We start from the raw sequence: 24902 nt of genomic DNA, 5'->3' as shown, positions 1-24902 counted from the left end.
ACTTGGTATTTCATTAGTCACCTTAAAAAGAAAAGGAAAGAAAAGAAATATGGTCCTTCCGTTCTAACTGGATACATTCTATGACTAAAAAGAATGTTTTGAACCAGCATGATAAGGACATACAGATGGCAAAATGCAACATCACCGTTGATCACAAAGGCGTAGATTTCTATATAAGGGTGACCAATAAAGAGCCAGCAGGGGCAACATGCAATGACGGCAATCAACATAGAGGTCTAGAAAAGTTGAGATAAGATAAAGCATGTGTTCTTATCACTCTGGGAAGACTTCCTGGAACTGGTAGCGTTTTTTAGTAGGGAAATGTACATTGGTTGGTGGGCTGGGGGCTCAGGAAAGGTTCATAAAAGCAAGTGGAATAATTATTCAAGAGGGCGCTCACCTTGTGATCTGCTTACGGAGGTCCACTCACCTGGGACCCTAGATCTGCTGCACAATATTTGAAGGAGAGGATGCCGGTAGGGGACAAAAAGTTTGACAAGGACACAGAGACACCGGTCCTGATAAAAGAAGACAAAGTTCTGCAACTAGGCAGACAGCAAGGAAAGCAGTGCATTCAGATGCTGGAAAGGAAGACGTTCTCTCAAGCAGCAGATGGCCTCTCGTGGATCTCACTCACACCGTACACCATGGCTTTAATAAGACATTTTGCAATGGGTAGCTTAGAATCTGGTATCCAAGAACAGTGACCCATTTCAGGGTGTCTTAATATCCTGAAATTTACCACAAACTTGGTAAGTTGAAGTTTCTGTGCGATATTGGGAAATACTTCACATCCCTAAGTCATTCCTTCTTAACTGTTCCTCAAAAGCTTAAAATAGCACTTAACTCCCAGAGTGATTCAACTGGCTTAAAATAATTCACAAACATCTTCCTCAAAGGAAGTAGGGAAAAGATAGGAGGTGGAATGCAAATCAGCTAACAGGTTTTGTGAACACTGAGAGGTGAATAGATTGGCGCTAACAGATCGGGTAGAGTCTGGAGGCAGCCGTGAAGCTGATTGTGTCTCGATCAGGTTATTGCAGCCAATAATTGTTTGTTGGATTTAGAGAGCATATAAAGGTTAACCAGGCTAAGGAAGACTGGTCTCTGGGAAATAAACTACATAGCCTAAGGAGATGATAATCAAGGGAGAAAATTCCTCTTATTCTTGCTAAGCCATATCTACATGGAAATAATAGTGAATAGGCTTTCTATATCTAGATGGTAATGGTTTCTTTTCCCAAGGATTGGCACCAGATAGGTTGTTTGGGGAAAGGGGAAGGGGAAGTACGTGGATTTGCCGCTCACACCTACTATGAACACTACAAAACAACATTCTTCTTTTATTTTGAAGCCACATTCTGTAAGCTTGTGAGTTAATTCATTAATTCACCAGAAATTTATTTTACACTCATCACACATCAGACACTATGCCAGGCCCTCAGGATATAAGAGTGAATAAATAATGTAATTAATCATAATAATAGCTTCCATTATTGGGTGGCTAGTATGTGCCAGGAATTCTACCTCCGTTACGCAATGGAATGCCCACAACTAACTTCTAAATGAGGCATTATGTTCTCATTTGTCAATGGAACACTAAGATGAAGAAACAAGGGTTCTGAGAGGCTAATAAAAGTGGCAGATGGCTCAAGGAACTCCAGTGTGAGAGTGAGATAAGCACTCCGTGTTTGCAATATTCTATGGGAAATGCTAAAACAGAGATTACAAAAATAATAGGAGGAGCTTCTAACTCAGCGCAGGGGAAGGGAGATCGATAGGCAAGGAGAGGGGAAAGTAGGAGTGTGTGTGAGAGCCAGAGAGATAAGGTATCTCTCTGAGGGTGTGTGTGTGGGGGCGGGGGAGAATGTGTGTCCGTGTGTGTATGTCTGTGTGTACGTGGGTATACACATTTCTTTCTGTTTTTTTGTTTTTGTTTTTGTTTTTTTGTTTGTTTGTTTTTGAGACAGAGTCTCGCTCTGTTGCCCAGGCTGGAGTGCAATGGCACGATCTCGGCTCACTGCAACCTCTGCCTCCCGGGTTCAAACGATTCTTCTGCCTCAGCCTCCCAGGTAGCTGGGATTACAGGCGCCCACCACCACGCCTGGCTAATTTTTGTAGAGACGGGGTTTCACCATGTTGGCCAAGGTAGTCTTGAACTCCTGACCTCAGGTGATCCGCCGGCCTCGACCTCCCAAAGTGCTGGGATTACAGGTGTGAGCCACCACGCCCGGCCCTGGGTATACATATTTGTGTGTGTGTGTGTGTGTGTGCACGCGTGCGTGCACATGTGCCCTGGGTGGGAGGAGAAGGTCATAGCACCCCAAAGATATATAGTCCAGGAAAGGAGATAGGGGTAATATGAACTGTCTTTCAACCATACCCACAAAAAGCTTCCCTCTGCATTTCTGCAGGATGAAGCGTGTTGCAAGAGAAAACAGCAGGGCTTATACACAGTGTTTGAGGGATGACACAAGAGGCCCTGACAAGATACTTTTTATCAGCTTGAAGAAGAGGGGGCATTTATCTTGACAGACTAATTACCCGCTTTGAGTTAGATATTGTTCCATCTATCCGTATACCCAATGTGGCTATAGTAATGACAGGTTTTTTAAACAAACAAACCAAAGCTTCTAGGTCCAAATAAATGCTGCAAAGTAGTCACCTTAAGTTTAATTGCTTATTTCATTGTCTCTGTCATTGCACAAGGCATTTCAGAAACATCTCTTTTGAAATTGCCTTCATAGCTTACAGTGCATTTTTTTTTGAATATCCTTAATGGTGATAAATTTTCACCAGTTAAAGGGTAATTTTTTGGTTTTGTTTCAAGTCAAAAAAATCATTTTGAGCTAAGTCCGTGATGACTGATTAAACTGGATAAAAATAATCGAAAACACCAATTAAATGCCAGGCACTAAACTGTTTTTCATTAATCATCTCACCTAATTTAATTCTTAACACAAATCTATAAGGTGAATATTAATGTTCCTATTTAATATATATTTAATAATTATAAAATTAGCACACGTCATTGAAGGAAGGTTGAAAAATCTTGAAGACTAGAGACCAAAGCTGCTTCAGTGTCCCACTTACCCACATCGAATCACTATTGATATTACTGCACTTATCTACCTAGTGTTCTATGGGTAAGCATAAGAATACATTTTCCCCAAAAATTAATAACAATGTGTATAACCTTATAATTTTTCACTTACTATTATATTGTGAACAATTTTTCATGTCACTAAATGTCTTCCACAAAAATCTTTACTCTATTTGGTATTCCTGTTTGTGGATATATCATAGTCTACTCACACAATTCCAATATTTCAATGCTGCAAAGGAACATTCTTCATAGATAAATCTTTGTGGATTTTTATGATCGTTCCCATCAGATAATTTCCTAGAAGTAGAACCACTAGATGCAGGACATGAATCTTTTTGTTAAAAGTTTCCCATTTCTTGGACGAGTAAATGAAAACTCATTAAGCACTTTCCAAGATCATAAAAGTACAATGTAGTAGAAGTTAGATTTGATGCAGGTCTTTGACTCTCTAAAGCCTGTGGGGTTTTTTTTTCCCCGATATGATAAATTAATTTTGATGGAAAATGAGAAATATCAATAAAATAAAGAATTTCCACACGTGCAACCAAAGCTATTCATGAAGGCTCTTTTTAAAGGAGTTAAAAAATGCTTTGGATTTGCATTGTTTCCCTACGTGACTCTTCCAAGGATCAAGCTCGTTTCTGAGTTTATGTTTTATTATATTTCTTCCTAAAGCACTCATTTTACTTCATTGTTACATTCTTTGAAGATGTCAGTTCTGTCCTTTATGAATCTACAATATTATGAATATTCTGGCCCACGCACTGGGATTTTGGTTAAAGTGTCAAAAAGCACAGTCTCTCTGGCATTTAGGTAACCTGTTTGGGACAAACTTGGTTACAATTCAGGCAAGCCACAGGCAGGTTGGGAGTCCACACCCGCGTGTTTAGAATACCAAATGACTAATAGATAACCAGTTTCTTTAAGCCTGGCTACATTCTGATAACAGGGAAAAACAAAGAAACAAACAAAAAAATCTTCCACCCAAAGTTCTCTGGTTTGTTGTAAACATGTAGCCTGCTCTCCTGGAAGGATAAGTGGAATGAGCAATACAAGAACAACCTGCTCCTGGCCCGGCGCGATGGCTCACGCCTGTAATCCCAGCACTTTGGGAGGCCAAGGCGGGCAGATCACGAGGTCAGGAGATCGAGACCATCCTGGCTAACGTGGTGAAACCCCGTCTCTACTAAAATTACAAAATATTAGCCGGGCGTGATGGCAGGCACCTGTGGTCCCAGCTACTCGGGAGGCTGAGGCAGGAGAATTGCTTGAACCCGGGAGGCAGAGGTTGCAGTGAGCCGAGATTGCACCACGGCACCCTAGCCTGGCAACAGAGCAAGACTCTGTCTCAAAAAAAAAAAAAAGAACAACCCACTTCTTCCCTTGCGCAGTCCTCACTGGAATGGAGTTCAAAATGGATGAGAGAAAACCAGACTGGTGGAGAGGTGCCTTGGAAGATGGGGGTGGGGTTGTTCCTGAAATTGTATTGTGCTACAAACATTTCCAAATCGTCCCTAATTCTTTCACCCCAGGCACCTGTCCCTAGGGAAGTTGGGGGAGAAGTCAAGAGGATTTTAAATAAGGCAGAGGAAGAAGCGGACTTAGGAATCCTGACTCCAGACTTTGGAAGCTTTGGTAAGAACATTTTTAACCTCTTTGGGAGCTTCCTCAGCTTTCTCCAGAGCTCTGTTATTGATCAGCTGATCAACAAACAGCCCTGCTTTCTCCCCCATCACTAACTTCGACCTGAGTGTCTCACCAACATCTCCAATGTAACTAAACCAACAGAATCTTGGGCTCTCGCCCAGCTCATAGTCACCCCACTGTGCAACTGACCATGTTAGTAAATGGCACCTGGATGGACAAACCATCCAAGATTCTGTTTTTTCCCTTCTCCCAACATCCTATAGGCTTTCCCTCCAAAACACATCCCCATTGCATTCATTGATCCTTCTCCATCTCCCCTGCCATCACCCTCATGTAAGCCTTAATAGGCTCTCATCTAGAATGTTTCCAGTTCCATCCCTTAATGATGCTTTCTCCACATGATAATCAGAATGATCTTTCAAAACATAAATCAGGCCAGTGGCAGTGGCCTACTTCAAACCCTCCAATGGCTTAATTTTTTTTTTTTGAGACAGAGTCTCACTCTGTCGCCCAGGCTGCAGTGCAGTGGCATGATCTCGGCCCACTGAAACCTCTGCCTCCTGGGTTCAAGTGATTCTCCTGCCTCAGCCTCCTGAGTAGCTAGGACCACAGGCATGCACCACCATGCTTGGCTAATTTTTTGTATTTTTAGTAGAGATGGGGTTTCACCATGTTGGCCAGGCTGGTCTTGAACTCCTGACCTCAAGCAATCTACCCTCCTCGGCCTCCCAAAGTGCTGGGATTACAGGCGTGAGCCACCGCGCCCAGCCCCTCCAATGGCTTTTGGTCACAGAAGTTCAGAATCCTGACCATGGTTCACAAAGCTGAGTCCCCGCCCTTCTCTCTGTCCTCAGCCCCTACCGAGGGTCCTCTGCCAGCTGCCCACTCTCCTCAGGCCTGGCTGTCTTTTCAGGACTATCCTTCCCTCAGGTCTTAAACTTCCCATCCCATCACCTGGAATTCTCACCCTTCAATCCTTCACAAAGCTGATTATGTTTACCATTCAGAGCTCAGCTCAAATATGATATCCTCAGAAGGCTTCCTTGACACCTCCAGCCCCTGCCACAAGTCACCCCGTCTTATTGTTATGTTACACATCACTAGTGGGGATCCTCTTCCATTTGTCTATGGAATTGTTTATTGTTCTGTCTCCCTCACTAAAACATAGGCTCTCAAAAGGACATGTCTAACTTACACAAGATTCCATACCAGCACATCAAATAGTGCCCAGCTCAGGGTAGGCATTCAATAAAAATGTGTCACACAAAGGAATCAACAAATGATGGAGAGATGAGAGAGTGGAGCTCATTCCCCTATTACTGCCTTAATTCTTCAAGAAAACAATTGTCCAACTCTGAGATTCAGTCAATGACACTATATGGAGTTAGGCTCAGCCACTGTGTAATTTACTCCAAGTTGTAAATAAGGCACTTTTATTAGTCACATCAATCCTTAGGCTCTTAGTACACTATCAATGGCCTGAAAGAACTGACAAAGCTTCCAGAGTATCCTTTTTATGGCTAGCAAGTTGCTAATGATAGAATTGGCACGTTGTATTTTATACGATTAAATGTTGTTTTCTTCCTGGATTTTAAACCTGATTCTCTTTCCCAAAAAAATTCTGGATTTGAGGCCGGGCGTGGTGGCTCACACCTGTAACCCCAACATTTTGGGAGGCCCAGGCGGGCTGATCACAAGGTCAGGAGATCGAGACCATCCTGGCTAACACGGTGAAACCCCGTCTCTACTAAAAATACAAAAAAAAATTAGCCAGGTGTGGTGGTGGGCGCCTGTAGTCCCAGCTACTGCGGAGGCTGAGGCAGGAGAATGGTGTGAACCCGGGAGACCAAGCTTACAGTGAGCCGAGATCGCACCACTGCACTCCAGCCTGGGCGTCAGAGTGAGACTCTCTCTCAAAAAAAAAAAAAAAAAACAACAACAACAAAAAACCTCTGGATTTGAAAAGTAGTTTCTTTTTTTTTTTTTTTTGAGACGGAGTTCACTCTGTCAGCAGGCTAGAATGCAGTGACACGATCTCAGCTCACTGCAACCTCCACCTCCCGGGTTCAAGTGATTCTCTTGCCTCGACCACCCAAGTAGCTGGGACTACAGGTGTGCGTCACCACGCGGGCTAATTTTTGTATTTTTAGTAGAGACAGGGTTTCACCATGTTGGCCAGGATGGTCTTGATCTCTTGACCTCGTGATCTGCCCGCCTCAGCCTCCCAAAGTGCTGGGATTACAGGCGTGAGCCACCGTGCCTGGCCAAAAAGTAGTTTCTTAAAGTTATCTGGCCATAATCTTATATCAAAATGCATAAATAGGCCGAGGCAGGTGGATCACTTGAGCTCAGGAGTTTGAGATTAGCCTGGGCAACATGGCAAAACCCTGTCTCTACAAAAAATACAAATATTAGCCAGGCATGGTAGTGCACGCTTGTAGTCCCAGCTACTCAGGAGGCTGAGGTGGGAGGATCACTTGAGCCCAGGAGGTTGAGGCTGCAGTGAGCCATGACCGCACCAGTGCACTCCAGTCTGGATGACAGAGTGAGACCCCATCTCAAAAAAACAAAAACAAAAACAAAAACAAAAAAAGCATTAAAAAATTGAGATTCAAAGTATTCATCTTGTTGTCTAGAAAAAGTATGCCTTTACACCAAAAACATATATATTTATACAGACACATCACAGAAATGCACATAGGTAAGAACATATTAAGCCTTAATGAGTTTGCTGTACACATGAGACTTTCTGCAGCAGAATAATGCATCAGTGGCAAAATAGGTCAAATGGTGGGAACCTCCACATCTTTGAAATCTTTATAAATACAATGCTCTTCCCACATTACCTCTTGCCTAAGAGCTTCAAAATAGAGCCTTGTGAGGAATGTGAAGCAGAATAAAAATCCCAGCTCTTGTGTGGCACATTAAACAGCCCCACATTCTGGGACTCTGGTGTCATGTTCACAGGGACACATTCTTGTGGCTAAAACAGTGCTTCTAGGTCGTCTGCTCTGAATGAAAAGGGATTTTCCATATGTGTTTTCATAATGAGTGTTAGGATTTGGTTACATGTTTTATCCAAACTGTGAAAAGCTGATGGTAGCAATTCAGAATTCTAGCAATGATCTAAACGACATGCTTACGTTTTCATAGAAACATTATGGGGAACACTCTTTAAACCACTCTCTGGGTGCCATGCTTATTTTTTAATTTCACGGTCTATTTCAACACATTTTTCCCACGTATGAAGCTCAGCTCCTTCACTTTCCCCCCATCATTTCCATAGAGCTATGTTCATGTCAGATACAAGAAAAAAGGCATTGAGAGTCAAGGAATACAGGAGGTTTGTGCAGGAATAATTGTGGTAGCTCAGATGTTCCCTGAGTAACACTTAGACGTTGAACATTCATTTCTGTAAAGTCTCTAATAAAAATGTTAGCAACCACAGGGCTCGTCTTTCTGAGCTTTACCTCTTCTCTCCCAGGTTATTTTGTGCTTTTATCAAAACTGATTTCTCTGGCCACGTCTGTAGCAGATGTTGCTTTATTGTTTGCTAACGTCATGCTAACATTACACTCACAAAACAGTCTGTGGAGGCTGACTTCTGTCCACACAGTCTGTGTTACGGCACAAGCTGGAGATTGTTCCCAGCTCTAGTCAATGACTCCCTTTAGGCAAGTTGCTTAACGTCAGTTTCCACATGTATCAACTGGGATCCATGCTGTGATCTATCTGAGGTCTTTGGAGGAAAGGCCACATTCCTTGTTTCTCAAACTCTCTCCTTGCAGGGGACCAATCTTCTGACTTTGCAGACAAGAGAAAGACCCATCATTTTTAAATGGCCTTCTTTTGCCTGATGGGCCAAGCATTATCAGATCCTTACTTTTTAAATACTTCTTTATCTCTCAAAAACACAACTGTATCCTGAAACTTGTAAATATTTTCCAAAACTTGAATGCATGTGTGCTCAAAAACATCCTATCACGGCGTAATTTTGGAGGTAGACTATATTACCAATTTATTTTACTAATGCATGTATAATTTATTGTTCTACAGGAGCAAAATGAATGTTTATTCTTTGCTTTAAGGCTGAGTCAAGTCAACAGTTTTTAAGCACAACTCAGTGTGAACGATAGTGGAGCTATAAATACAAACAAGGCCTTGTCTCTTCCCTTAAGGAGGTGATGATCCAGGAGAGACAGGGACTTCTAAAAGGCTACAGCCCCATAAGTAAAGACTAAATTGAAATATAAACTTACTCTGAGCCAGGGATTGAGATTATTGAGACTGGGAAGGCTTCAAGAAGACAATAACTTTTAAGGTGGATCTTGGGTGAAGAACTGCATTTTAATACCGAAAGCAATGACCAAAGGCTTAGACTCTTTAAAAACAAAAAAACAAAAAAACAAAAAACAGAGTTTCGCTCTTGTCGCCCAGTCTGCAGTGCAGTGGCGTGATCTCGGCTCACTACAAGCTCCGCCTCCCGGGTTCACGCCATTCTCCTGCCTCGGCCTCCCGAGTAGCTGGGACTACAGGTGCCCACCACCATGCCTGGCTAATTTTTTTGTATTGTTAGTAGAGATGGGGTTTCACCGTGTTAGTCAGAATGGTCTCGATCTCCTTTCTTCATGATCTGCCCCCCTCGGCCTCCCAAAGTGCTGGGATTACAGGCGTGAGCCACCGCACGCAACCAGACTTTTTTTTTTTTTTTGAGACGGAGTTTCGCCCTTGTCGCCCAGTCTGGAGTGCAGTGGCACAATTTCAGCTCACTGCAACATCCATCTCCCGGGTTCAAGTGATTCTCCTGCCTCAGCCTCCCAAGTAGCTGGGATTACAGGTGCCCTTCATCACACCCAGCTAATTTTTATATTTTTAGTAGAGACGGGGTTTTGCCATGTTGGACAGGCTGTTCTCAAACTCCTGACCTCAGGCAATCTGCTCACCTCGGCCTTCCAAAGTGCTGGGATTATAGGCGTGAGCCACCACACCCAGCCAAGTCTTAGACTCTTGAAGGAAGTAGTGACTTCTGGTTTTAGGAAATGTTTTTTGTTGTGCTCTGCTATTTCTAAGTGCTAAATATTGTGGTATACTACTCTTATTCCCGTTATTGAAACTCTCTAAATTCAAATCATTTGCATCTTAAAATTATCGCTGTAACTAAAAATTCAAAGCAAACAAAAGTACATTTATTTAGAAAGATCTTTGATCACATCCCTCACCTGTGTGAAATTCTTCCAGGACATTTTATTATTGCTTTAATTTCCATTGTTGGGATTTATGTTTATTAGTGTTTTGCATTTCCTTCCAGAAGACAGAAGTTTGGGAAAGGTAGGGGTGTATTATAGGAGATTAGGAGAGGAGAGGGAAAAAATGTGAGATTATAAGATAAAGAAGAATCCTAAACCCCAATTCCAAGCTCGCCCCCACCCCCTGCTTTGCCAAGCCTGACCTTCTCTTTTCTCTCAGAGTTGGATTCTCTTGGGCAGAGCCATTCTTTGAGACTCTTTTTCTCTACTAGGATCATTTATGTCGGTAAGCATCTTCTCTCTTAATCATACTGCCTAGGGAGGATCTAGCAGAAGCAGGTGAAGTCTCAGGCCTGGAGGCTGGTGGAAAAATATTTGGTTAGAAGGAAATATAATCACAGACCCCTGTTCCATAAATGTATCATGCAAACTAAATAGCAAACTTTCCCTATTTTTGTTTCATTCCAACATCATAATCATTATGAAGTAATTATTAATATAAATACTTGGGGCACTGATGGCACTTTGTGCTTGATTGTATTTGGAGAGCGGATGTAGGGCAAATATTTGGAACGTATATTGGGATATTTGGGACATAGTTATACTCAAATGTTATTCTTTGCTTACCTAAAATTCGAATGTAACTGCAAATTTTGTATTTTTTAATGCTAAATCTGGCTACTCTAATTAAGAAGCCATTCAATTTGGAAATTACAAGGTCATTGCAACCTTTGAAAGATCAGTTTTCAAGTGAGTGCTGGGGGAAGCCAGATCACCCGAGGATAAGAAGTAAGTGATTCCAAGGAAGTGGAGACAAGTGTAGACTACTTTTTCCAGAAATTGGATGCTGGAAGGAAAGAGAGAGATGTGTTGCTATTTGATTTTTTACAGACTTTTTGGATATGCCTGTAATGATGGCAGGATTCAGTTAAATAAATAAAGGAATCCATTTGGTTAAGACTAGATATAATCATTTCAATAGATTTCCCCGGAGAGTCTGTCAGGAAACATATCTTTGCCATTTTGCCTTTTAAAATAATTAACACAAATGTATTGTACCATTCCTGATTCTTATGTTTGAATTAAAATTCTGAGTAGTTTAATTAATCTGGTTTTCCCTCTCTTTAAACAGTGAGTAGAGAATATTTGTTTACCTTGGTAAAAATTTTAAAGAAATAACAGACTATGTTAAAAGAAATTGAAAAGATCATTTGGGAGCAGATGTTTGGAATATATATAACCAAAAAGCATTTGCATCCTGATAATATATACAAAGAACTCCTAAAAACAGAAAAGAAAAAGTCAACAACTCAGCAACAAAATGGCCATACAAAGCAAACAGGCATTTAACCAAAGCAGAAACATGAATGACTGAAAAACATATAATCCAAAGCTAGAGCTTTTTTTTTTTTTTTTTGAGACGCAGTCTTGCTCTGTCACCCAGGCTGAGAGTGCAGGGGTGCGATCTCGGCTCACTGCAAGCACCACCTCCCAGGTTCATGCCATTCTCCTGCCTCGGCCTCCACGACCAGCTAATTTTTTATATTTTTTAGTACAGATGGGGTTTCACCGTGTTAGCCAGGATGGTGTCGATCTCCTGACCTCGTGATCAGCCCTCTTCGGCCTCCCAAAGTGCTGGGATTACAGGCGTGAGCCACCGTGCCTGGCAGCTAGACCTTTTTAGTAACCAGGGAAAATAATACTAAATAGACAAATTACCATTTCATGTCCACTGAATTGGCAAGAATTTAAAAGTCTGACTATCCCAGATGTTGGAGAGAATGTGGAGCAATGAAAACTATGATCCACTGTTGGTGAGAGTGGGAATTGGCTCATTGATTTTGGAAAACAATTTGGCATTATGTAGTAAAGTTACAGATGCATATATCGCACTATCCAGCAATTCCACTTTCTATGTCCTCTAGAAAGCCTTGCTTGTGAACAGCAGTAGACATCCACAAGAATGTTCTTGATAGCCTGGAAACAACCTGGCTGTCTGTGGTAAGGGGAGTAAATAGATAACCTGTGGTCTATTTATATAATTGAATACTCTGCATCAGAGAATCAACTACATGCATATGAATGAATCTCACTAATAAAATTCTGAACAAACAAGCAAATCACAGAAGGCATAAAATAGTATACCTTTCATATAAAGTTCAAATACTTGTAAAACTAATACTATTTTATTAGGGATTCATATATATATAAGGAGTATGTACGTGTGCGTGTGTATCTCTGTCTACCTATATCTATATGTAGTAAAACTTATGGAAAAGGATGAGAATGATAAACACAAAAAGTCAAGACAGTTGTTATCTCTGAAGTGAGGGAGTGTGAGAAATAACTCATACGAGTGCCAAAGACATTAGAAAAGTTTTCTTTCTTATACTAGGTGATAAAAACAGGGATATAAATTTCACTGTTATCACTTATACTTACTTTATTATTTTATATTTATGAAACATTTCATAATTTTTAAAAGCCAAAAGAGAAATATATATAAATTTTTATTATCAAATAACTTTTGCAGAAACTGAGTTTATTTGGATAAAGATTAAAAATGTGTAACACACACTATTTAGCCCTCCTCAGTCAACATATGGCGAAAGACGTGTTGACCCAGCATGGGTTTAGAGCATTCCTAACACAGTGCACATTCAGCATAGTTGTAAAATTGTTGCATCGATACTAATCACTGGTCTTACTGCTCTGTTTTGTGTTTAAGATTGAGCCTTTTAGAAACTGCCCCACCCAGAATGTTACACAGACTCTCCAAAACATGTTTTCCAAGTGCTCTGAGAGCTAAAGTTTATTTGGCACGTTGACAAATGATCCAATGAACATCAGGTCTAAAATATTCTGTGCTTTTTAAAAAAGACTCAGGTACAGGATTGCAGAAAGGGCACAGTTTTCTCCTTGGAATATGTTCATATATGGATATTAAGGAGATGATCAAACAGAATCCTTTTTTATCTTTATTCCATGCCAAGTAGAGACCATAAAGTTTAGATCCTGGAATTTACTAAGGGCCAGTTAATGGGGCTGTGGCTGGCACCGTGTCTACTGTTCTGTCACTGCACCATTGCAGTGAGATCTTCATGCCTTCTTCTCTAGTAACACTCACCTCTGTTCCTATCACCAGCTGTTCCTGTCAACAGATCATTAGCAGCTATGTCAAGACCTTCTGACAACTGTCAGAGGGCCTGCATATATCTCACTCACTGATTGGCTCCATACGTATACTGGATAAAAGATAATTAATTCCCTTTTAGAGGAGATGATGAGCTCTTCATTTTCTGATATATATTGCTTCAAGGACTTCTTTTTTTAACCATTTGTGATATTCGTCTTTAAAATACAGTTACAAATATCTTATACACGGAATATAACTTAACTCTAATTGAATCTAAGAATGATCAGGACATCAGACTAACCTTGCTTATTTATCACTGCCATTTTATTTCTCATCTCAGAGCTGTGTAAGAGAGAGAACATATTCCGAACTACTGTGACAAATAACTAGAAACAAGATTTAACAACTCGTTTATTCTCATTTAAATGGCCTTTTTCTGGAGAATATTCAAAAGCCCTCATATAACCTTCCCACTCAAAGCAAACTGCTTTTAAAACTCTCCCTCCATTGTCAATTGTCATTTCTTAATGATGTCAGTGGATCTACGTCCTGTTACCACTTGCTCTACTCTACACATTTCCCTTGGGTGATTGAACTGATGCTATCTTCTGCAAAGCAAAATTCAAAGATTTTGTGACAGCTGTTACTGACCTATGGCTAGTGTTAGTTCAAATCTGAGATTGTGGCTGTATTTCTGGTAGTTAAGATGACTATCCCAAAGACTGGAAAGGGTGTGGAGCAATGGCAACTATGATTTATTTAGAGAAATGTAACCTCTAAATAAATGGGGTAGGCTGGGCATAGTGGCCCATGGCTATGATCCCAACACTTTAGGAGGCTGAGGCAGGAGGATTACTTGAGCCCAGGAATTCAAAACCAGCCTGGGCAACATAGCAAGACCCCATCTCTACGAAGAATTTTAAAATTAGCCAGGGGTGATGGCATGCACCTGTAGTCCCGGCTACTCAGGAGGTTGCAGCTACAGTGAGCTAGTGTTGCATCGCTGCACTCCAGGTTGGGCAACAGAGTGAGACCTTGTCTCTGAAAATATAAATAAATAAATAAATAAAGTAAAACAAAGCCCTGTTCCAATAAAATTTCTGTGATAGTAGAACTTTGGTGGAAGTTTAAAGAATGATGCAGAATATTATATCTCATAATACAGAATATTTACAAAGTTTCTATATGATAACTTTTTAATGGTATAATGCAAAGAAAAAATGACAAAAGCATAAAATCAGAACAGATACATATCATTAATTCAAGGCTAAGTAGAACATATTTTTGTGGTCACATAGACCATTGACTGGTGAATATGAAGTTCAGGCCCTCTCTTTTCCAATTTTTCCATTAGCTAAATGGGGACAATAACTCCATTCACCTCCTAAGGATGCTGGAAGCATTCGTGAGGCAATGTTTATGAAGCACTCGAAGTTCTTTCAATGAAAGATTCTATGTAAACACAACCTTGTACTAGTCTATCCAACCATAACCACACTCTGCTTGTTGAAAACTCCACCTTTATACCCCAAAAAGGAGAAGTCACATTTCTAATTCTATACTATTTGTAGTTAGCTTGCTCTGAGAAATAGGATCATATAAATAGATGGATAAAATTAAAACTATATCTTGAGGTATATGATATATCATTCAATTTATTTCTCTCTCCACAGATTGCCTACGTAAATATTATTTTTAACACCAAAAGCTTATTTTTAATTAGTGACCCATTTTCACTGTTTCTAATTGAAGTGTTATGGGCAATATCAAACATCAATCAAAAGTGCTTTGGAAAGCACCACTGTTCTCATTTGACTTGACTGAAAAGAAGATATTAGTTACTGAAATGAGGCTAAGGTACATGGAAAAAGAGAAGCTACATCTTGATAAGAGTGAAGCTGCCTGTATAGAAAAAGGAAGCTAAAACCCAGGTCGCCTCCATTATAGGATGGAAAAAAAGACTTACGGTTTGTTCCAGATTCTTGCCCCACAGCTGTGTTTTGAATTACACCATGGATTTGATGTCACATCATCTGATTACATGTGCCAGGGTTCTCCTCTCCACCCTAAGGAATTCCTGACTATTCCTGCCTATGTCTCACAGGATATGGCCATTCCCTTATGGGGGCACATTCCATCTTTAGTTTTAGAACCTTATTTAAGGAATCCTCAAAGATCTTCCAGTGAAAATTGTGCCAGGAAAGAACATAAATGATTTCATAGTTACATATTTATTTACATATGAAACCCTCCTATACCAAACTTGAGAAGCTAGGAAGACAGAAAGCATTCACAAAAATGTCAAACAAATTGGCAGCTTGCATTCAATTGAATTTATTAATGATTTATTGAACTCCAGGATTAAGGATGATGCTTCTTGTTTCAAGTGATACAAAGATGACTGAGGTAAAATCTTGCTCTCACAGTTATATTCTATCAGTGCAGGTGAAAGGATAGGGAAGAGAGGTAAAATGGTGAAATTGACACACAGTAAAGATAATCAATAGATACCAACGAGAAGTACAAACTGCATTGGGATAACTAACGAAGAAGAGATGACATTGGGTTGAGGTACGAGAAAAATCTGCATGGAGAATGTATGGGTTTTAAATTTTTATTTTATTTTTAATTTTTTTGGTCACATAGTAGGGATATATATTTATGGGGTACATAGGATACATTGATACAGGTATGCCAAGAATAAATATTGCTCTCACGATGGACCTTAAGCCTGGCCAGGCGCAGTGGCTCACGCCTGTAATCCCAGCACTTTGGGAGGCCGAGGTGGGTAGATCACAAGGTTAGGAGTTTGAGACCAGCCTGGCCAACGTGGTGAAACCCCGTCTCTACTAAAAATACAAAAATTAGCCAGGCATGGTGGTGGCCGCCTGTAGTCCCAGCTACTCGGGAGGCTGAGGCAGGAGAATTGCTTGAACCCAGGAGGCAGAGGTTGCAGTGAGCTGAGATTGCGCCACTGCACTCTAGCCTGGGCGACAGTGCGAGACTCCATCTCGAAAAAAAAAGAAAAAGAAAAAGGAGAATGGACCTTGAAATATGGTTCAAATTTTATAAAGAAGATAATAGAAGAGAAAATTTGAAACAAATGTAGGAAAAATGAATTTTTACAGTAGATTTGGAGGATTGCAAATGTTCCAGTTTAAATGGAGTAGAGCATAGTTATACTGGAGTAGAAGATGAGAGCTGAAAATAGTGGGGGCTAAATTGGGAAGGGTCTTGAAAATTACAATAAGGAGTAAGAACCTAATTAAATAGACTGGGGAGCCACCAAAGTTTTTGAGCAGGAAAACAGCGTAAGAGCTATGATCTGGGATAAAAAAATTAGTCTGCTGTTGTGTAGACTGATTATAGGAGAGCCAGTGAGCAAAGAGAATAGTGATAAAGGTTTTGCAATATTCCAGGTAAGCGGTAATGGGGGCCTAAACCTGGATGGTGGCAGTAGGCATGAAGAGGAAACGCCATAGATGGAATTCTCCAGGAAACATACTCTGAGCCTCTGAAGTGTGTATGCATGAAGTTTACTGAGGACCACTCCCAGAAACATTTTTTAGGGAATAAGGAAGTTAGGACTGGGTAGAGGGAGAAGTTAAACTGAAATGCAGTTGCAGCAGAGTACTGAGTCCATTCCATGCGAGGTTCTGAGGCTGGGATCGCCCTTCACAGGTCTCCAGTTGAAACAATGGGTCTGGGCCTTTGTACCCACAAGTAGACCAGCCACTGAATATTGGGGGAAAGGGGAAAAGTTTGCTGAATTAAAATCTGCATGAAATACCAGCTGATATGATTTAAAGGTGGAAGGAGAAAGGAGAGCAAAAGCCAAGGTTTAGGAACACCCAGGAAATACCTATGAATGAGGTGGAAGACCTGGTTTGGAGGTGAAGGTGACAATGTCATTTGGGACACGTTGATACATTCCTTGTTTTAGGTAATGCTCTCACTAGGATCATACCTAGAAGGGTGTAAGCCTGTAATACATCATGCTTGTGTGAAAGGAAAGTAAATCTTGGGGCCCCCAAATCACTAAGCTAAAGGGAAAAGACAAGCTGGGAACTGCTAGGGCAAACCTGCCTCCCATTCTATTCAAAGTCACCCCTCTGCTCGCTGATATAGATGCATATCTGATTGCCTCTTTTGGAAAGGCTAATCTGATTGCCTCTTTTGGAAAGGCTAATCAGAAACTCAAAAGAATGCAACCACTTGTCTCTCACCTATTTGTGACCTGGAAGTCCCCTCTCTGCTTGGAGTCTTCCTGCCTTTGCTTCAAGTTGTCCCGCCTTTCCAGACCAACCAATGTACTTCTTTTTTTTTTTTTTTGAGACGGAGTCTCACTCTGTCGCCCAGGCTGGAGTGCAGTGGCGCGATCTCAGCTCACTGCAAGCTCCGCCTCCCGGGTTCACGCCATTCTCCTGTCTCAGCCTCCCCAGTAGCTGGGACTACAGGCGCCCACCACCGCACCCGGCTAATTTTTTATATTTTTAGTAGAGATGGGGTTTCATCGTGGTCTCGATCTCCTGACCTCGTGATCCACCCACCTCGGCCTCCCAAAGTGCTAGGATTACAAGCATGAGCCACTGCGCCTGGCCCAACCAATGTACTTCCTACATATATCAATTGATGTCTCATGTGTCCCTAAAATCTATAAAACTAAGCTGTGCCCTGACCACCTTAGGCACATGTTGTCAGGACTTCCTGAGGCTGCCACAGGCGCGTCCTCAACCTTGGCAAAATAAACTTTCTAAATTAACTGATTTAATTTCTCAGATTTTTTGTCTCAGATTTTTTGGGTTCACACTTGTGTTCATTTGGGTATCTTAACAAAACAGAAAAGACAGAGATACCTTAAGGATTATAGTAACAGCAAGGGTCGCATGGAAGAGGGCAAAAAGTGAGAAGGGATTCCAGACACATGTGACAAAAATTGGAAAGTAAAAATCAAATTATCTCTATTTGTAGATGATATGATAGAATCCCTGGGAAACCTTTAGCCATTCAGTGATAAAATGCAAACAATAGGCTGGGCGCGGTGACTCACACCTGTAATCCCAGCACTTTGGGAGGCTGAGGTGGGCAGATCACCTGAGGTCAGGAGTTTGAGACCAGCCTGGCTAACATGGTAAAACCCCGTTTCTACTAAAAATACAAAAAATTAGCCTGGCATGGTGGCACATGCCTGTAATCCCAGCTACTTGGGAGGCTGAGGCAGGAGAATCACTTCAACCCGGGAGGTGGAGGTTGCAGTGAGGCAGTGAGCCGAGATCATGCCATTGCACTCCAGCTTGGGTAACAAGAGCGAAACTCCATCTCAAAAAAAAAAAAAATGCAAATAATAAAATAATTCAGTAATATATCAGGATACAAAATTAATATAGATAAAAATCAATAACATTCAAATATACAAACCATAGTCAATTAGAAAATATAATTTCTGGCTGGGCGCAGTGGCTCAAGCCTGTAATCCCAGCGCTTTGGGAGGCCGAGGCAGGCGGATCATGAGGTCAGGAGATCGAGACCATCCTGGCTAACACGGTGAAACCCCGTCTCTACTAAAAATACAAAAAATTAGCCGGACGTGTTGGCGGGTGCCTGTAGTCCCAGCTACTCGGGAGGCTGAGGCAGGAGAATGGCGTGAACCCGGGAGGTGGAGCTTGCAGTGAGCCGAGATCACGCCACTGCACTCCAGCCTGGGGGACAGAGCAAGACTCCGTCTCAAAAAAAAAAAAAAAAAGAAAATATAATTTCTTTGTAACAGCTACAAAAATAGGTAAGATAATTAGGAATAAACTTAAGATATATACACATATATAAAACTTAGATGAGGAAAATTGTAAAGCTTTGTTTATTTATTTATTTATTTATTTTTGAGACGGAGTTTTGCTCTTGTCGCCTAGGCTGGAGTGCAATGGCGCGATCTTGGCTCACTGCAACCTCTGCTTCCCAGGTTCAAGTGATTCTCCTACCTCCGCCTACTGAGTAGCTGGGACTACAGGTATGCGCCACCACACTCAGCTAATTTTTGTAATTTTAGTAGAGATGAGGGTTTCACCATGTTATCCAGGCTGGTCTCGAACTCCTGACCTCAGGTGATCTGCCCGCCTTGGCCTCCCAAAGTGCTGGGATTACAGGCATCAGCCACCACACTCGTCCATAAAGCTTTAAAACACTTCTAAAAGACACTAACTTAGACTTCATACAGTAAAAACACTTCTCTTTCTCTTAGATGGAATGCCTCAATATTACAAAGATATTGACCACTTCATCTCAAGTTAATACATAAATTTAATTGAATCTTAATAAGAATACCAATAAATCTTTGCTGGAGTTAGTCAGGTAGATTCTAAAATTTATATAAAAATCAAATATACAGGCCAGGAGTGGTGGCTCACGCCTGTAATCCCAGCACTTTGGGAGGCCGAGGTGGGCGGATCACAAGGTCAGGAGATTGAGACCATCCTGACTAACACGGTGAAACCCTGTCTCTACTAAAAATACAAAAACCAAATTAGCCGGGTGTGGTGGCGGGCGCCTGTAGTCCCAGCTACTGGGGAGGCTGAGATGGGAGAATGGCATGAACTCAGGAGGCGGAGCTTGCAGTGAGGCAAGATCGTGCCACTGCACTCCAGCTTGGGAGACAGAGCAAGACTCCTCAAAAAAAAGAAAAAAAAAGAAAACATAGCTAGGAAAATCCTTAAAAAAATGTTAATGGGATGGGGGGAACTAGCCCTACTGATATAAAAGCCCAGTATAAAACCTCTGTAATTAAAAAAAAAATGTGGTACTAGAATATGAATAGAGAGATAGGCCATGGAATAGAATGGTAGACCCAAAATAGATAATAAAGATGATGTTGCAATTTAATAGACAAAAGAAAGACTCATTAAATGGTGCTAAGGATAATGTAACCCTGGCCGGGTGCAGTGGTTTATGCCTGTAATCCCAGCACTCTGGGAGGCCAAGGCGGGCTGATCACAAGGTCAGGAGATCGAGACCATCCTGGCTAACACAGTGAAACCCTGTCTCTACTAAAAAATACAAAAACTTAGCCAGGCGTGGTGGTGGGCGCCTGTAGCCCCAGCTACTCAGGAGGCTGAGGCAGGAGAATGGCATGAACCTGGGAGGCGGAGCTTGCAGTGCGCTGAGATCGCGCCACTGCACTCCAGCCTGGGCGACAGAGCGAGACTCCAATTCAAAAAAAAGAAAAATGTAACCCTATTTGGAAAAAGATAAGGCTAGATCCATACACCAGAATAAACTTCAACAATTACAGATTCAATCATAAAAGATGAAATCACTTAAGTAGTAGAAGAAAACAGAGAAGTAAATATCTTTAAAACATGTTGTAGAGAAAATCTAACTGATTCAAATACAGATATGTAAAAATACACTAAGTGGATCTAAATAAAATTTTTAAAATAGCTTGGCCTGACAAAAAAGTCGTGAGCAAGATTAAAAGACAAGTGACAAATTGAGAGAAAATATTTGAAACATATATCACAGATAAAGACCTAATCTGCCCAATACATTAATATCTCTAAAAAATGTCAGGAAGAGGCCGGTCACGGTGGCTCACGCTTGTAATCCCAGCACTTTGGGAGGCCGAAGCGGGCGGATCACGAGGTCAGGAGATCGAGACCACGGTGAAACCCCGTCTCTACTAAAAAAATACAAAAAATTAGCCGGGCGCGGTGGCGGGCGCCTGTAGTCCCAGCTACTCGGAGAGGCTGAGGCAGGAGAATGGCGGGAACCCAGAAGGTGGAGCTTGCAGTGAGCCGAGATCGTGCCACTGCACTCCAGCCTGGGCGACAGAGCGAGACTCCGTCTCAAAAAAAAAAAAAAAATGTCAGGAAGAAAATAATGGGAAAATTAGCAGAAGACATGTACAAACATTTCACACACACACACAAAAAGATATAAAAGGATACAAACATATGTAAAGATGTTCAACTTTATTCATAATCAAAGAAATGCAAATCAAAACTATACTAAATCTATACTGAGATACTTTCTTACTTATCAAATTGGCACAAATTCAAAGTTTAATGACACATTTTCTTACATCTTGCAGTTGGGAGTGTAAAATGGTAAACCCTACGGATGAGAATTTAGCAGTATTTAATAAAACTACATATGCATTTACCCTTCAATCTAACAATCCCATTTCTATGAATTTACCTCAAAAATGCACCTCCACAAATCCAAAACAACATATGCACAAAGGTATTCATTGTGGAATTATTTGTATTGGCAAAGTACTAGAAACAACCTAACTGCCCATTCCTAAGAGATAGTGGAATCAACTATGGGAGAGCCACACAATGAAATACTAACAACTGTTTTTAAAAAGTGAGGAAAATCTGTATGAATTATTTTGGAGTGATTTCCAGGGTATATTACTATTTTTATTTATCATTTATTTATTTATTTTTGAGACGGAGTCTCACTCTGTCACCCAGGCTAGAGTGCAGTGGTGCGATCTTGGCTCACTGTGACCTCCACCTCCCGGGTTCAAGTGATTCTCCTGCCTCAGCCTCCCAAGCAGCTGGGATTATAGGTGCGTGCCACCATGCCGAGCTAATTTTTTTGTATTTTTAGTAGAGACGGGGTTTCACCATGTCAGCCAGGATGGCCAGGATCTCCTGGCCTTGTGATCCGCCTGCCTCAGCCTCCCAAGTACTGGGATTACAAGAGTGAGCCACCACACCTGGCCTTCCAGGGTATATTTTTAAGTAGAGAAATCAAAGTTGAAAGAGAATATATAACATCTTACATTTTACGTAAGAAAATTCATGAAAATAGTTATCTGTAGATGGTGGGTTTGGAACAGGGTGGCAGCAATAGGGACGAGAATAAGACTTTACTAAGTATATCTTTTTTTAATATTTTTTTTACATTGGAACGAGGCAGATGTTTTATTTATTCAGAAAAATAAAATTTAATTTAAAGCTATAAAAGGAAATTCTAAGATTGAATATAAACAGAAATAAATGACTGAATATATAAAATTGAACAGCATGATAAAAATAATTCAAGTAGCTTTTGAAAACAATAGTCAGGCTGTATGCACCCTCTTAGTGCAGTGATTCTCAACAGAGGACAGGGGACATTTGAGTATGTTTGAGACATTCTTAATTGCCATAACTTGGGGGTGGGAGTACTGGCCACCCCCAGTACTAGAAGCAGGGAGGCTGCTAAATATTCTGCAATGCACAGGGCAGCCCGTACAACAAAGAATGATCCAACCCAAAATGTCAGAGTGCTGCAGTTGAAAAAACCTATCTTAGTGAGAGACAATCTAAAAATCAAAACACAAAAATTACGAAGAATTTTTTTTTTTTGAGACAGAGTCTCACACTGTCGCCCACGCTAGAGTGCAGTGGTGCAATCTCAGCTCACTGCAAGCTCCACCTTCCGGGTTCATGCCATTGTCCTGCCTCAGCTTCTGCAGTAGCTGGGACTACAGGCACCCGCCACCACGCCTGACTAATTTTTCGTATTTTTTAGTAGAGACAGGTTTTCACTGTGTTAGCCAGGATGGTCTGGATCTCCTGACCTCGTGATCCGCCCACCTCAGCCTCCCAAAGTGCTGGGATTACAGGTGTGAGCCACTGCACCTGGCCGCAATTTTTTAACTTTACTATAGTTTTGTTGTTGGGAGAAGTACTGATGTAATCACTCTAAAACAATTTTGTGTAGATTATGGAACAGAGCAAATAAGCAAATGTATTCACATTGTTGAGAACCAAGGTTCTCACTGTAAGAGGAGGAAGCTATAACGAGGGAATAGGGGAAGACAAGGAACCCTGTAATTGCTGAGTATGAACTCCTGATTTAACAAAAAGGAAAAAAGAGATCTCCTAGCTTTTCTCACTGAAAAGGCCTAAAGTAATGACACCTCAGTAGCCATAGCACACTTAGTATTCAGATCATGGTTTCTAAATACCATTGTTTACAAAAAGTAGCCAGGTGTCCTTGGGAAGCTGCTGACTCAAGGGCTAAGGGACAAGGTGAGTCAGAATATCTAGCTGTGCCAGAAAGCAAGAAAGTGCTCAAAGACCAATGAGAGTATACTAAAAGAACTACAGGAACCATCTCGAAGGAGCTCTATTGGCCAAATTAGAATAATATGAAAAAGAATAACAATGATAATAAATTATAATACATTGAATCCAAAAGAATACATGAGTTCATAGTTATTCAAAAAATGGAGGATTAGATAAAGTTCTTATTCACAGAAGAATATCAACTATAGACAATATGTTAACATTAGAAAATCTCATTTTGCAACCACCAATGTAGTAATTGATGCAAGCAAGATCAGAAGTGGATGCTAAAACCTTTTGGGGGGTCATAGGCCCAAACAATCTCAAAATACTACCCCATATATTGCCTATTAATTATAAAAGGAAAGAGTTCCCCTTACTGTTGTAACATCTGGCAGACTTCAACTTAACCAAAAAGTCAAGCTTTGCATCACCAGTATTGGAGTAAGTGACAAGATATGCCATAATAAGAAGTAAACTGCATCAATTCTGTAATATACATGCACCATCCCCCAGGCAGTGGGATAAGGGGCTCTGGGTCAGGCAAATTTCAGTTGCTATCCCAGCAAGATGAGATAATCACAAGAATTTTAAAAAGAGACATGATTAAATATTATGCATAAGCCTTTGCTGAGTTAAAAAAATCATAATTTAAAAAGACATTATACTGGAACAAGATGCAATTTGAATATGGATTAATTATTAAATGCTATTAGTTTATTTAATGTTAAATTTCATTCCTATGCTAACAGAATTGTGGTCAGGTAGACGTGTACTTTTCCTTAGGAAATATATGCCAATGTATTTAGGAATAAACTGCCATAATGTCTGTAACTTACTTTCAGGTGGTGCACATAGATAATCGATATAGCAGATGTGGCAAACTTTTAACAACTGGAGCATTAAAGTAAGGGGCATACTCTGTCAACTTTTCTACAGATTTGAATTGTTTCATTTAAAATGAAAGTGATGGAAAAAGATCAGATTGAATCCATAAGTTGATAGGGAACCAATACATTATTTTAAAACTGGTAAAAGGAAGGCATCAAGCATTTATTCTCCCTTCCCTAAAAGAACTGTAACGCAGGGTAACCAAACAGTTCACTAAGGAATTTTCTTTTTTTTTTTTTTTTTTTTTGAGACGGAGTCTTGCTCTGTCGCCCAGGCTGGAGTGCAGTGGCGCAATCTCGGCTCACTGCAAGCTTCACTGCAAGCTTCGCCTCCCAGGTTCATGCCATTCTCCTGCCTCAGCCTCTCTGAGTAGCTGGGACTACAGGCGCCCGCCACCACACCTGGCTAATTTTTTGTATTTTTTAGTAGAGACGGGGTTTCACCGTGGTCTCGATCTCCTGACCTCGTGATCCGCCCGCCTTGGCATCCCAAAGTGCTGGGATTACAAGCGTGAGCCACCGCGCCCGGCCAGGAATTTTCTTTATATAGATATTTTCTGTATAATAAATGGAGTAGAAGTTGAGTAGCACCATTTGTAACTCCTAATGGATTAATGGGTCTAGACATAACTGCCAACCAGCATGCTAAAGAGAGAAACATCAAAATATATTTACCTCCTGATGGAAGTAGAAAGTACCACCCACGACGTAGTCTTGCCAAATCAAACAAACAACAACAACAAAACTCTGATCTGACCAAGTTTCTATGTTTAGCTGTCAATATAGAGGAAACACGGAGGTGGGGGGTGGGGGATGGGGGTG

General features: G+C 41.0%; 1 long non-coding RNA gene across 1 annotated transcript in view; it reads left to right on the top strand.

The window, feature by feature from the left end:
* Nucleotides 1-3017: 3017 nt before the first annotated feature.
* The window catches only part of LOC131381902 (uncharacterized), a 22801-nt gene continuing 916 nt past the window's right edge, over nucleotides 3018-24902 (top strand). Inside the window, exons 1-3 of the long non-coding RNA XR_009210942.1 lie at nucleotides 3018-3146; nucleotides 4639-4741; nucleotides 24036-24097. This is a non-coding gene — a long non-coding RNA (uncharacterized LOC131381902). The remainder of the gene's footprint in view (nucleotides 3147-4638; nucleotides 4742-24035; nucleotides 24098-24902) is intronic.

Source organism: Hylobates moloch, unplaced genomic scaffold, assembly GCF_009828535.3.
Source record: "Hylobates moloch isolate HMO894 unplaced genomic scaffold, HMol_V3 SCAFFOLD_2, whole genome shotgun sequence".
Taxonomy (NCBI): domain Eukaryota; kingdom Metazoa; phylum Chordata; class Mammalia; order Primates; family Hylobatidae; genus Hylobates; species Hylobates moloch.
The sequence above is the reverse complement of the archived record's forward strand: the minus strand, read 5'-3'. Positions and strand labels throughout refer to the sequence as shown.